Consider the following 14,453-nt stretch of genomic DNA (forward strand, 5'->3'; position numbering starts at 1 on the left):
AGTTTCCAAAGCAATACTATTAAGTATCAGCACAGTGGCATACAGCAAATCTCTAAAATTTAACCGTTTTGCATAAGTTTATACACATTCAATAATAATCCCCATTTTCCTTCCTCCTCAGCCTCTGTCAACCACTGTTCTATTCTTTGCTTCTATATATTTGTTTTATATGCCTCATTGTAAGCAGTATCATTCAGTATTTGTCCTTTTGTGATGCTTTTCCACTTAGTATACTGTTCTCATGTTTAATCCATATGGCAATATACCCTTCCTTTTTAAGGCCAAATAATATTCTGTTATATGCATATACCACCATTTCCTCATCCATTTATTAATGTGCATTTAACAGTAGATGTGCCATTTTACACTCCCACCCACAATGTATAAGGGTTTCAATTTCTTCACATTTTCACCAACACAAGTCCTCTTTTTTTTTTTATTTTTACAATGTTTTATATAATAGCCATTCTAATAGGGTAGTGTGATATCTCATTGTATTATTTGTGTTACACCAAAGATAAGCGATGTTAAGGATCTTTTCATGTTGCTAATTTGCATGTCTTCTTTGGAGCAAAGGCTCTTCAAATTCTTTGCCATTTTTAAATATTATTATTATTTGTTTTCTTCTATCAGGTTAAGGAGTGCCTTATATTTTTTGATATTAGCTCCTAATCAGATACATGATTTGCAAGTATTTTCTCCCATTCTGTAGACTGCATTTTCATTTTATTATTTTCTTTACTGTGTAAAAGCTTTTTAGATTGATGTAGTCCTGCTTATTAACTTTGCTTTTATTGCTTGTGCTTTTAGTGTCATATCCAAGAAATCATTCCCAGATCAACATCATGAAGATTTTCTCCTATGTTTTCTACTAAGAGTCTTACAATTTCAGGTATTACATTTAAGTCTTTGATTCATTTTATTTGAAATCAGGAAGTGTTATGCCTCCAACTTGGTTTTTCTTTCTCGGGATTGTTTTTTTTTTTTTTTTTTTTTTTTGGGGGGATTGTTTTTGTTATTTGGAATCCCTCATGAATTTTAGAGTTTTATTCCCATTTCTAAAAAAAAAAAAAAAAAAAAAAAAAAAAGTCCTTGAAATTTTACTGAATATGTAGAATGTTTTAGAATGTCTTCTAATGTATAAGACAAAATGTCTTCTTTTATTTCCTTCACAAATATTTCATAGTTTTCAGTGTACAAGTCTTCTATCTCTTTAATTAAGTTTATTCCAAGTATTTTCTTCTTTTTGGTGCTATTGCAAATGGGATTGTTTTTTTAAATTTCCTTTTTAGATCGTTTGTTTTTATTGTGTAGAAATACAACTGATTTTTGTAGTTTGATTTTGTATACTGAAACTTTACTAAATGCATGTATTAGTTCTAACAACTGTTTTTTGTGTGTGTGTGTGTGGAATTTTTAGATTTTTTTAAGGATATAAAATCATCATCTGCAAACAGATAATTTTGCTTCTCCCTATGTGATTTAGATGACTTTTATTCATTTTTCTTGTCTATTGCTCTGAGAATTTCAGTATTATCTTGAATAGAAGTGGTAAGAGTGGGCATCCTTACTTTCTTTTTGATTTTGGAGGAAACGTTACAGTTTTTCACCATTGGTAGAATGTTAGCTGTTGGTTTTTCATATATAGCTTTTAATATGTTAAAGTAATTCCCTTCGATTCCTAGTTTGTTGAGAGTTTTTTTTTCATGAAAAGATATTGAATTTTGTCAAATGTTTTTTCTGTATCTAATGAGATGTGATTTTTATTCTTCATTCTGTTAATGGAGTGCATCTTAGTAATTGATTTTTTATATGTTTGATCATCCTTGCATCCCAGAGGTAAATCTCATTTGGTTATATAATTCTTTTATATAGTTATATAATTCTTTTAATATGCTTTTCAATTTGGTTTGTTAATATTTTATTGATGATTTTTGTATCTATCTTCATCAGGGATTTTGGTCTGTTGGTTTTCTTGTGTATCTGTGGCTGGCTTAGACATCAAATAGCGTAATGCTGTCCTGATAAGAACTTGGGAGTGTTTACTCCTATTTAATCTTTTAGAAGAGTTTGAGAAGGATTTTCATTAATTCTACTATAAATATTTGATAAAATTCACCGCTGAAGCCATATGTCTGGGATTTTCTTTGTTTGGAGGATATTGATTACTGATTTAATCCCTTGGCTAGTTATTGACCTGTTAAGATATTCCATTTTTATTATTTAGTCTTTGTAGCTTCCATGTTTCTAGAAATTTATCAATTTCTTCTAGATTATACAATTTTTTAACATATAATTGTTCATAGTAGTCTCTACAGATCCTTTTATTTTTGTAGCATCAGTTTTAATGTTTTCTCTTTCATTTCCTATTTTATTAATATGAATCTTCTTTCTTATTTTCTGAGTCTATTGGCTTATCAATTTCATTTATCTTTTCAAAAAGCCAACCATTAGTTTTGTTTATTTATTTTTCTGTTCTGTGTTTCATATATATTTGCCCTAATCTAAAATTTCCTTCCTTCTGCTAATTTTGGGTTTAGTTCATACTTCTTCAAGTTTTTGAGCTGTGAAATTAGGTTGGTTACTTAACTTTTTTTTTTTTTTTTGGTTTGTAATGTATTTCTTATCATAAACTTCCCTCCTAGTACTCCTTTTCTGCATCTCATAAGTGTGTTCATATGTTGTATTTTGTTTTTATTTATCTCAAGACATTTTCTAAGTTTTATTTTGAATATTTTCTTTGACCAATTGATTGTGTTTGGTGTGTTGTTTGTTTTCCATTTATTTGTGATTTTTCCAGTTTTCCCTTCTGTTATTGCTAGTTTCATTCCACTGTGGTGGAGATTATATTAGGTATCATTTCAGTCTTAATTTTTTTAAGCATTGGCTTGTGGCCTACTATGTGATCTATGTGGAGACGGTTCCATGTGTGCTTGGTAAGAATGTATATTCTCCTGCTGTTGGGTGGAATGTATATACGTATAGGACCAAATGGCTATTTGGTCTATTATATTGTTCACATCTGCTGTTTTCTTTTTGGTTTTCTGTCTGGATGTTCGTTATTGATAGTGGAGTACTGAAGTTTCCTATCTTTTTTAAGATTTATTCTTTCTATTAGAAAGAAAGAGGGGCAGCCCGGGTGGCTCAGTGGTTTGGCGCCGCCTTCAGCCCAGAGTGTGATCCTGGAGTCCAGGGATCGAGTCCCACGTCGGGCTCCCTGCATGGGGCCTGCTTCTCCCTCTGCCTGTCTCTCTCTCTCTCTCTCTCTCTCTGTCTTCCATGAATAAATAAATAAATAAATCTTAAAAAAGAAATAAAGAAAGAAAGAGAGAAAAAGAGGGGTGGGGGATGGACAGATGGAGAAAGAGAATCTCAGGCAGATTCCTCACTGAACTTGGAACCTGATGTGGGGCTTGATCTCACAATCCTGAGATCATGACCTGAATGTAAATCAAGAATTGAACACTCAACCAACTGAGACATCCAGGTGCCCCTTAAAGTTTTCTATTATTATTGTATTGTTGTTTATTTCTCCTTTCAAGTTTGCTTTTTGTATTTAAATGCCCTGATACTGGGTGCATATATATTTATAATTGCTGTATCTCTTTAAACTCTTAATTTGGATAAATATGTAATCATAATAAATCCATACTCTTGTGATAAATTCTCAGTAATAGTTATTACAAACAATACATTGCTAAGAGGAAACCTAAAGCTACTTAATATGTTTTATTTCCTAATTAAATTTAGAAAAGGATAAGAAACATACATTTTTCTCTCTAGAACATTTCTAGTTGTTTTTATTTGTAACCTTGTCATTTTGAATCATTTCCCATTTTGGCTAGTTTTAAGAGATTAAAGTTGATAATAATACTTAAAATAGTTCAAGGTAAAATAAAATATAATTGCTTAATATATTTAAAAAAACTAAATTCAAATTAATATAATAACTAAGTTCCATTGCAGAAAAAAATAGCACTCAAATAGTGCTATTTAATGCACTCAAATAGATACCCTGATTTTCTGTACCTAATCATCCTACAATAACATTCTTAGAATGACTGTCTTCTCAGAATCTTCATTCCCCAAGTCCCTGAACCACTGTTTCAAGTAAAATCTCTGCTCTCTTGTGTATCTTTCCATCAATTAGTTAGAGATACAATAACATTGATCTTAGCAGCTACCAGAATTTTATGTAAACCTACTGTCTATACACTGGTGGAGTAGAAAGTATAATAGATAAATAGCAATGCATTGGGGATCCTAGACCTAGTTTTGTGATTTTATGGGAGACTCTTGGCAGTTGTTTAATTTCTACCTAGGTCTTAATTTATTGAATGATTGTATTTGGGAAATGTGGCTTTTCTGGTTCTTGATTCATCTATGATTCTTGGACTATTAACAACTATAGAGCTATTATTAACTGAGCTTTGACTTTGTTTGCAAATTTTTATTTGGTATCTTGTTTAATTTTCACAGAAGCCTAAGATGTACGTTTAATTTTGTATATTTTATGAGTAAGAAAACTGACAGAGAAAGGAGAACACTTTTACACTGTAGTGGAAATGCAAACTGGTACAGCCACTCTGGAAAAGTGTATAGGTTTCTCAAAAAGTTAAAAATAGAAGTACCTTATGATTGAGTAATTGACTACTATGTTTTTACTCAAAGGATACAAAAATACTGATTCAAAGGGATATATACACCCAGATTTTTATAGCAGTATTATTAACATAGCCAAATGTGGAAAGAGCCCAAGTGTCCATCAACTGATAAAGGGATTATGAAGATGTGATACACACACACACACACACACACACATACACAATGGAATATTAGTCATAAAAGAGAATTGCCATTTGCCATTTGCAATGATGTGGATGCAGCTAGAAAGTAATATGCCAAATGAAATGTCAGTCAGAGAAAGACAAATACCATATGATTTCACTCATATGTGGAATTTAAGAAACAAAACAAATGACATAAGGGGAAAAAAGAGAGCAGAAAACCATAAACAGATTCTTAACTATAGAGAACAAACTGAGGATTGCTAGAGGGGAGGTGGGGGGATGGGTTAAATAGATGATGGTATTAAGGATGGCACTTGTGATAAGCACTGGATATTACATATAAATGATGAATCATTAAATTCTACTCCTGAAACTAATATTACACTGTATATTAACTAACTGGAATTTAAGTAAAAACTTAACAATACAAAAAAAGAGAAATTAAGCAATCCTCTATCAACAAAGGAAAGATAACTCTAAAGCCATTATTTTTGTGCATTTCAAATATACATATTTATGTATATTATCTCTGGCTCTTTAGGGTATTTATAAAGAAGAGATGGAGAGAAGTGGACAAATGAGATTTATGGAATATATGGCATGTTTGTATTTCACAGTAGATTATATGAATCTGTGTCATAATTTAATCTCTCAGATGGTTAAAATACCTTGCTGATGAGATAACATGTTAGTGAGAAGATTATGGCTTTCATGTACTCTTAGGATAGTAAATTCTGTTCTCTACTACAGCCATATTCTTTTTAAATGGGTAGTGCAAAAGTACACCAAACATGAAAACACATATTATTGATTATATGATTGATTTTATTAGTACAAATTAATTATATTTCTCCTTACCATAACCTCTATTAAAGTTCAAAGCAAGACCAGAACAATTAGTGAGGATTTACACTTATTCAATTAATAATTAGGAGCACGATGTTTTGAATTAAAGTATAGAATAAGCCTTAATACTCTATTTGTTAAAGATTTTATTTATTTATTCATGAGAGACACAGAGAGAGATAGGCAGAGACATAGGCAGAAGGAGAAGCAGACTCCCTGCAGAAAGCCTGGTGTGGAACTCAATCCTGGACCCTAGGGTCATGCCCTGAGCAAAGGCAGATGCTCAACTGCTGAGTCACCCAGGCATCCCTACTCTATTTTTTTTTTTAAGTAGGCGACATAAGCAGATATTGAACAATTATTTAACATACAATATTAGTCATTATTTTGTTGTAAAGATATAATGAAAGGGCTGTGGATATTTATTTCCAATCTTTACATGTTTAAAGTTTACATGATTTATTAGAACATTTTTTAGTCCACAAAAGCAAAGAGGCACAAATAGTCAATGAATCATATAAAGGGTAGATTACTCCATAGTCTACCTCAGTTATGGAGAAACAGAGTTTCAAATTTGCCTTTCAGTGTCCCTTTTTTTTTTCTTTTTTAATTGTACCACATATGTACCTACATTTCAGTTGCATTTTTAAAAATATTGTATTACCTATCGACTCTAAAGTCACTGAGGCCCTTTTTAGTCAAGAAGAATCCAGCCCATATTGTAATTAAAACCAGAATATGGCACAAGCCTTTTTTGTTTGACCATTGTTTCCCTATACCCAGATCATTATAGCTCTTATGGCAATAGTTATGAAGCTATTAAAACTAATGGTGAAGTAGTATTTATCTATTTTGTATATATTTTTCTAAATATGTGACTCTTGGTACTTAAGATTTTGGCCTCTTGTTATTCTCTTACTTGGTATATCAAATCTGATGCTGAAATGATGATATAAAATATTTAAATATTATCAACCGAAGTAAAAATGTTACTCTTCACTTATGGAATATTATTTCTAGAAAACAGTCTTTAAACTCATGGGGAAAAAAGGAAGATTTTAATCTGGAAGCATATTTCAGAATGATAAAACTGACAAAAAATCTCATATTTCACATCAATAGAAATGTTGTTATAGATTCAGAGTTTCTTTGGACTGTTAAGTCTCATGGCAATATATATTATTAGTAGAAATCCAGAGAGTGAATTTTCTACAATCCATTTTTAGTTAAAACTATGACAAGCTAAATGGTATCAGTGAGAGTTAAGTATATAGAATGCTAACATTCCTGGTTTAGGAAAAGCTTCAGAAATGGACTGTATCTTGGTGGGTAATTCATAAAGAATCAAAATATTGGATAATAGACAATTGAATTAAAATATTCAATGCTTCACAAAAATTTCAGAGAGCTAGGGTAAAAAAAGACTTAACATGTAATTGGCAGGATTTTACATGTTGAATATCTTAATGAAACCTAATAGTAACTTTATGTGGTAGATATTGTTATTTCTAGTTTACAGATTTTGAAAATGAGATTCAAAGTGACGGGCACTGAGGGGGGCACTTGACAGGATGAGCACTGGGTGTTATTCTGTATGTTGCCAAATTGAACACCAATAAAAAATAAATGTATTATTAAAAAAAAAACAAAACAAAGTGGGTAACTCATCTGATATCATATAGCCACTAAATAATTGAATTGATATTTGAAATTAAGTATCTCAAACTCCCAAGCTGTTGTTTTGTCCTGCCACTTGGCACTGAAAAAAATCTGCTTCAACTATAGAAGATTTATAGGTTCTTATGAATTTAATCTGTGTGTGTGTTTAGAATTGTAGGAAATTAGATAACTACTTTTTTACTTTTTCTGTTTTAAATTCTCCTGAAGGAAGGATTTGGTCAAAGAAATGTTCTATTATCTTTTTCTTGCTAGGGTTTGGCCATAACTTTTTTCTAATAAAGGTAAAGCATACTACATTCCATATGGAGATTGTTTTATTTCTAACTTCTCAGTTTTATGAAGATGGTTAAGGTAGTCTTACTTTTGAGTAACTACAAATGACTGAGAAGGAAACAGCTAAAAATTGACAAAAATATGTGACAAAAATGGATCTCAAAATATTGGACATCAGGCTGGAAAAGATAATGATCCCTGAAATAAGTTAAATAAGCACTTGGAGCATATAACTAACTGACTCAGTTTGCTCCCTGGGCAAAATTGGGAAGACTCAGGCAAAACTCAACTGCCTTCTCGAGCCGAGGACATGGGTCTGGAAGTCTGGGGAAGCTAAGGCAGCTAGAATTCATAGACTTTGGAGAGGAGAGCCACACGGAGAAAATGTTAGGGATCCACAGAAGACCTTCCATGGGTATTGTTTAGTACTTATCAGCATATGTATATGAGGAAACTACTTACAGATGGAAAAGGGCATCCTAAAAGGATTGGAAGAAACAGTGTCCAGAATTTGCCCAGAACAGGAATAGTTTCTACCCTGATAGCCAGAGTGGACAATGTCATAATTTAGGAGCCATTTGCTAGTGCACTAAGAAGTCTTGCCTTAGTGGTGGGGGAAAAAAAGTACCCCTAAACTAATTGCTGCCCATGTCTTTAAAAAAGGACAAAAGAAAATCCTGAGTGAATCATATTGTTTCCAAGTTGGTTGATCACATCTCAGAACAAAGATCAAGAATATAAAAATATACGACATCCAACAATGTAAAATTCAAATATCTGGCACCAATAAAAAATTGCAGATATGCAAAAAAATAAAAACTTATAACTCATAATAGGAACAAAATCAATGAACTGAAATGAACACAAAAAGAATACATATGATAGAATTATTAAACCAGAACTTTAAGCAGTTATTTCAATTAGGATACATATATTCAAGTACTTAGAGAAAATATGCTATTTAGGGAGAAATAAAAGCTTGTGTGCATACAAAAATTTGTAAACAAATGTTCAGAAAGTTTAATTGGTAATAGATGAAACTTGGGGGCAACTGAAATGTCTATCAACAGATGAATACATGAACACATTTTGATGCAGTCATAAAATAGAATACCACTCAGCAGTATCAAGGAGTGAACTACTGACATACCCAACAACTTGTGTGAAACTCATAATGATTATTCTAAGTAAAAAAAGTCAGAAAAAGAAAGTGTATATTGTGTTATTGGTTAAATAGGACTTTAGAAAAATGCAAACTAATCTATAGCAACAGAACACAAATCAAATCAGTGGTTTCCTGGGGTTAGGAATGCATAGATAGGAAGAAGGGAAATAGGACAAATGTACATGCAGAAATTAACTACAGGTATGTTCATATTATGGCTATGTGAAGGTTCATGGACATATACATGTTAAAATGTATCACATTGCATACTTTAAACATTTTGTCACATGCCAGTTATATCCTTAATCAAGCTTTTAAGAAGCAGTCTGAAGAAATGCTTGGGAAGTACATTTAATTTACCTAATTGGGTTTCTGACTTAATATATTTTATTTTATCTACACATTTAAATCACTGAAAGTGTGTTAGAATATGAATTCTTAAGTATGCTTCAAGTAAAAAATGTTCTTGTTGAAAAAAAATAAAGAATATGTATTTTTTCCATTATACTCCCCTAACTCAAAAATGAAAACAAAACAAAAAAACTAAGGTGGTATCTACTTTATGCTTAATCTCTTTAGATACTACTTTTTATGTTTCCTCTATTTTCTCTTATTTATGACATACAGTCAACAAAATGAGGTCAGAGACTCCAGAAATGATTAAGAGAATGGGCAGAGGGATTATTCTGGACTCCTTTATATTTCAATCCCCAATTTTTAAAGATATTTATGTATGGAATCTCACAGATGACATGGCTGGAAGTAACAGAGACTGTTGATGCTACAAAAAATGTGTTGATTTAATGCAATAAAATATGCAGTCAACAACCATCTTTCTAATAGCTTTTGAATGCTATAGGGGATATATTTTATTTATTAACTCAGATTTTAAAAATTAAACTGTATATAAATGGAGGAGGAACATGTCATTGACTTGATCATTATGTTAAGGTTGAACCTATGCTACTTTAGCTTTAATTCACTCTAATTCATCAGATCTAAGCTATCTCTGATTATAAGAGGCAACATTATTTTAAGAATTGCTAAGAAAGTGCTCACTTCGGCAGCACATATACTAAAATTGGAACGATACAGAGAAGATTAGCATGGCCCCTGCGCAAGGATGACACACAAATTCGTGAAGCGTTCCATATTTTTTGAGCACTGGGTGTTATTCTGTATGTTGGTAAATTGAACACCAATAAAAAATAAATTTATAAAAAAAAAGAAAAAAAAAAAGAATTGCTAAGAAAGAAAACATTGCCAATTAAACTACGACATACCAACAATTGTAATATAAATCTGGATTACATAGATCCTTTTAAAAATTGTATGCTTTGGGGTGTATATTTATACTTTCTCTCAGTAGAGTTGGCTAAGTGTAATGGAATTACATGAAGGTGGAGATTAGAAGATATTCTTCCCCTATGTATCTGTGTAAGAAACACTGATATGTGTTTTTCTTTCAGAAATGTTGAAAGGGCTACATTTCTCTGTAGGAATGTATAAAACAAATGACCTGATTCATAATGTGCCTTCCTTTAAGAAAATGGCCATAAATAAGACATTCTAAAAGTTGTAACCATATTTATTCAATCCCCAAAAGAAAATAAGGTAACAGAAATGACCAAAAGTACTTATTATTTGCCTTTTGTACTATAACAGCAGCTGACACATATCACCATTGACTATCACTTTTGTAGCTATTGGATATCAGGGTATCAGCTAAATTATTCTTCACACTAAAAATATTATTATAAAGACTTGACATGAAACCGTTCTGCACCATATAGCCACCAATAAAAACGATGACAGAAGAAGGTAGGTGTTGCTATATTGCAAATGAAAAAAAATAAAGAAAAAACAAGATGGCAAGTGTTTAATTTATGTCTTAACATAAATTAACATTATGTCTTTCTTGAGATATCCTTTCTGTGGACTTAATACTTTATTCACATACATAACATACATGCACACATTTCACTTGTACAGAAAAACATTGAACTTAATTACACTAAATGTTAACATATACAAATGACTCTACCACTGAAAATCAAGCACACAGCTAAGAACAATTAATGCAAAAATCATCAAACAAGAAAAATAAAAAATAAAAAGAAACCCTTTACTTCCCTGTCATATGAAATAGAAAATGTTTATATAGAATGAAGAATCATAAAATGATTTATCTAAGGCAACAATGCATAAGATATAAGACAATTCTGATTATACATTATATGTGCAGATACCTTTCATTTAATTGCATATTTTAAAAAGTTCTTTAGATTCAGAACATAGAAGTGAAGAATGTGAAATTGTAATGCTTTAACTTCACAGTAAGTTGTTTTACAATAAATGTTATTGCAGGGATAAATAAAAGCTAGCTAATGTTAACTGTAAGTAAAGGCATAGGAGATGGTTTTGAGATGGTTCAATTAACATCCTTATCCCTATGACTTCACCCTCCAACCTCTTATCTTTTTTATTTTCTTAAGATTGATTGATTGATTGATTTATTGATTGATTATAAGCAGGGGGACAGGCAGAAGGAAAGGGAGAGAGAAAATCTCAAGTAGACTCCACGCTAAGTGCAGAACTCAACATGGACTCAATCCTATGACCCTGAGATCATGATCTGAGCCAAAATCAAAAGTCAGATGTGAAAAAAAAAAAAGTCAGATGTGTAACTGAGCTAATTAGTTGTCCTCACCTATCTTATCTTAATGGCATCTATTTCCAAGTTTTATTGTGCCCTGAGAGAGATATTCTAAAGACAAAGATGGAATTATGTCTCTGGTTAGTTATTTGGTAAGAATATTAGTGTGAACAAATGAGCTTTAAAATGGGGTCTTCTGTGTCTTGGTGTCATGGAAATCAAAAATATAAGGGAAAGTTTTTTCCTATATCAAATATTAGACAAAGACTAAAGACATAGAGATACGATGCACCCTCCAAACTTCAGAGTAAATTCTGAACTGAGAAGAATAAGACATACCAGAATTGATGGGATTAGATATTCATAGACATATTTCTTGACACCACACTGTAGAAAGTAATTTCTGGAAATGAGATTACTGAGGCTAAGGTCCTTTCCTAAAACCCAAAGGAAACCACCAATTTAAATATGTAATTAATAAAATAAAAATTTTGCCTAGAAATTGTTATACATTGTTATGAGGTTGTTAATACTAATAGCTTTTGTGTTATAAAAGCTTTTTATTTTTTAATTGGTAAAGCATATCAGAAAACTAGATAGTAATATGAGTAATAAGAAAATTAGTTTCTCCTTAACACTATCCAGAGATGTTTTTAATCATATTAGCAGGTGCATATATACAGATATATTTTGAGAAGAAAAAGACAATCCTTCAGTTTATAGTGGCTTAATAGTTATGGTCCTTTGAGAAGTTCATTCTCTTTGTTCTAACTCTGCTTAGAGGCCATCAACTTTGTAGTCATGTTTCTATTGAGGGCATTGTTTATTTCTGTAAATAACTAGACCTGGTTACTAGTTAATTATCACAGTTTCTTTTCTGATTTATCAGAGTGACTTTGGTGGGAAACTCCAATCATCTAGGACCCATTTATCAAATGTAAAAATTGTATTTCTGAAATTTGGACATATAGGAACATACACTACTGCATCAGACTTCATCAAGGTGAAGTCATCCTCTGGTGTGCAGCTAAATAGGACCACTTTGTTTTTAGTTTTACAATCTAAGTGCCTATGCATATGTGATCTCAGGCTCAGAATTCTTTAATATGTTACTTCATTTCTCCTTCCCCATGAGCTTATATGCATACCTATTATATTGATGAATGATTTAATTCCTTGCCATCAACTTGTCTTCTATGTCACTCACTCTTTCTTCCACCTCATTAACCCTAGCAGTTAGGACATCTAGTTTGGATTGCATCTCATTTAACTGATTTTTAATTCCAGCCTGATTAGATCTAAATTCTGCAGTAACAAAGTCTCTAGAGTCCTTTATGCTTGTTGCCAGAGCCACCAGTAGCTTTATAATTGTGCTTCTGAATTGAATTTCTGACATTGAATTGAAATCCAAATTCTGTAACCCTGTGGCAGAGAGTACTGTTTCTGTTTCTTTCTGTTGTGGTGAGTTCTTCCTTCTAGTCATTTTGTTCAGTGTAGAGTGGCTGTATGAGCAGGCTGAGTAAAGAATATCAACCATGACCTAAGTAAATTTCCCCCTAGATGATTCTTGCTAGAAGCAAAAACTTTTCTCTCTGTAGTGTTCCGACTGTTCGTAGGTATTCAGGATGTTTTGAAAGTTATTTAGGTAAGTTGGTGGGACCAGGTGAGTTGAGGACTCCTACTCTTCCTGAATGATTTAATTCAATGAATGTTCACTTTGTACCAACTAAATGGGAATGGATTTAAGACATTTGTGATTAACATGTGATGATGAAAAGGAAGAAAAAGTTAAAGAAAATTTAAGAGTTTATACTTTGAGTAAGTGCCTCAGAGGTCACCTCCAATGACAATGAAAACTACTTATGTAGGTAGATGAGGGATGGGTGTGGTAGCTGTATAAGAGTTGGGGTTCTAGGAACATGGTCTGAACCAACACATTGTGGAACAAGGGACTGAATAATCTTTAAATGGAATAAACTAAGAGATGAAGTTGGAATCAACAACCAAAATAAAAGTCCAAAAGAAGTATTAGGCTGAATGAGATAGAGAGTGATATGAAAACTAAGGAGTAAAGTCCTGGGAACTGTAGGAAACGGAATTATAAAATGCCTATATCAGAGCATTTCTGCTTTTTATCAAAGCAGAACTTGGAGAAATTCTCAAGACTGGTGGAACATCAATACAGTAATTTTTTTCAAGGACATCTCTAGTCTAATTTGTAGGGAAGAAATGAACTTGGGGGATTTTTATTTTGTTTTTTATTTTTTTAAGATTTTATTTATTCATGACAGACACACAGAGAGAGGCAGAGACATAGGCAGAGGGAGAAGCAGGCTTCATGAAGGGAGCCTGATGCAGGACTCCATCCCAGAACCCCGGAATCACAACCTGAGCCAAAGGCAGACGCTCAACCATGGAGCCACCCAGTGTCCCTTGAAAGATTTTTAAGTGGCTGAGAGTTTGGGATACAAGGTCTTAGAGAGGACAATGATGATGCTTAAGGGGGAATACTTGGCTACTAATGTTAGGGAGAGGAAAGTGCCAAGGAAGGAATATCATATTAGAAAAATAATACATGTTTATGATGTATTCAAATTTTCAGTTACTGAAATGAAAAATGCAAAATTTAAAAACATAAATACTAATGGCCTGCTTTTAGCAATGCCTGGTATCTGAATTTCCAACTTAGTATCAAATCATTCTGAGCTTTGCATTTGAAAACATCTTTATATTCTAAATTCATCTTTACCTACTGGACAAATTTTGATGCTGCTCTTGGTCAAACAATTCCAATATGGTAAGAATAAACATATACCAGATAGGCTTAGTCCATACATAGTACAATGAATAAGTAAGACACATGCCCCCTTTTTAGAATCTATATACTGGCTACCTTTAAAAATTAAGATTCTCATGAAACATATCAACCAGAATGAGACCTCAAAAAAGGAGATTCCAGCACATTTGCTCTTATACAAATACACTTTAAAATCAGTAATATGGGTGTTAAATTACTATTTGAAGAGATAATCATTGGACAAAA

The 14,453-nt window shown here is 32.0% G+C and overlaps 1 protein-coding gene and 1 non-coding gene across 3 annotated transcripts in view; one reads left to right on the top strand and one right to left on the bottom strand.

Annotated features, from left to right (window-relative positions):
- Positions 1 to 14,453, bottom strand: part of CNTN5 (contactin 5) — a 1,277,333-nt gene that overhangs the window by 313,476 nt on the left and 949,404 nt on the right. The window lies entirely within an intron of this gene.
- On the top strand, positions 9,806 to 9,912 carry LOC119865070. Its single transcript, XR_005375931.1, has one exon. It is a non-coding gene; the product is annotated as a U6 spliceosomal RNA (small nuclear RNA).

The sequence above is a fragment of the Canis lupus genome, chromosome 21 (assembly GCF_011100685.1).
Source record: "Canis lupus familiaris isolate Mischka breed German Shepherd chromosome 21, alternate assembly UU_Cfam_GSD_1.0, whole genome shotgun sequence".
Taxonomy (NCBI): domain Eukaryota; kingdom Metazoa; phylum Chordata; class Mammalia; order Carnivora; family Canidae; genus Canis; species Canis lupus.